Source organism: Echinops telfairi, unplaced genomic scaffold (assembly GCF_000313985.2).
Source record: "Echinops telfairi isolate 266 unplaced genomic scaffold, ASM31398v2 ScPeMD7_7465;HRSCAF=8503, whole genome shotgun sequence".
Taxonomy (NCBI): Eukaryota; Metazoa; Chordata; class Mammalia; order Afrosoricida; family Tenrecidae; genus Echinops; species Echinops telfairi.
Window position 1 is genome coordinate 7,398,423 of NW_022111365.1, and position 1,431 is coordinate 7,399,853.

The window sequence follows — 1,431 nt, forward strand, 5'->3', positions numbered from 1 at the left end:
CTCAGGGATGTCTTGCAGGAAGTGAGCCTTGTCAACTGAAGCAGGGAACTGGCTAAAGCAGCTGCACCCTGGTCCAACCATCAGAAACAAGAGACCCGAGAACTAGAAAGGTGAGGTTCACTGAGCCATTTATCCCTCTGCCCTTCAATTAACCCCAGGCGTTTATCGACCAGGTTGGCACAATAAACTAACTACCTCACTATCATCATTCTCAAAATCAGGACTATTTTTTCATCATGACAATGAAGCTGCTTATCCTTTAAGGCAGTGGTTCTCAACTTTCCTAATGCCTCGACCCTTTAATACAGTTCCTCATGTTGTGGTGCCCCACGCCCCCAACCATAAATTTATTTGTTGATAACTCATAAGTGTAATTTTGCTACTGTTATGAATTGGGTGACTCTATGAAAGAGCCACTTGAACCCCAAAGGGGTTGAGACTCACAGGTTGACAACCGCTGCTTTAAGGCTAGCAAGGATTATCCTACTATATCACTGGGAAAGCATACCTTGTACCCTTGACTTGGCCTCCTTCAGACTTCTCTTTGTTCCCTAAACTCAACATTTGCCAGGAACATGATTCGAGTTCCTTGAGGATTCCTCACATGTTTTGGTGTGGTGTCAACTGAACAGCACAGAATTCATGGGGAAATTGTTAAAGAGATGGAAACACCACCTTCAGAGATGTATAGATCTAGGTGGAGGATAGGTTGAGATAGGATATCTTCCTATTTGATATTTTTTGTTTAGCAAAGGTTTTTATGATTTTGTAACAATAACTTTTTTCTTTTATAAGAAAATAATATAGATTTTATTTTAATAAATCATTTTAATAAATCATGGGGGCTCTTACAGCTCTTATAACAATCCATACATCAATTGTATCAAGCACATTTGTACATATGTTGCCATTATCATTTGCTAAATATTTTCTTTCTGTTTGAGCCCTTGGCATCAGCTCCTCATTTTTCCTTCCCTCCCCCACCTCTCACCCTCATGGACCCCTGATAAAGTATAAATTATTTTCATATTTCACATCACCCACTGTTTCCCTTCACCCACATTACTCTTGTTCCTTCCCCTGGTGTGGTGGGAGGATTATTGTCATTGTAGTAGGTTCCTGCTTTCCTGCTTCTTCCCCCACCTTCCCCCTACCCTCATGGTATCGCTACTCCCATTGCTGTTCCTGAGGGGTTTATCTGTCCTGGATTCCATTTGTCAAGAGCTCTTATCTGAACCAGTGTACATGTGCCAATCTAGCTGGATTTGTAAGGTAGAACTGGGGTCATGATAGTGGGGGGCATTAAGCATTAAAAAACTAGAGGAATGTTGTGTGTTCCATCGGTGCTATGCTGTACCCTCTCATTCTTTCCTTATAACCCTTCTGTGAGGGAATGTCCAATTATCTACAGATGGGCTTTGGGGCTCCAAT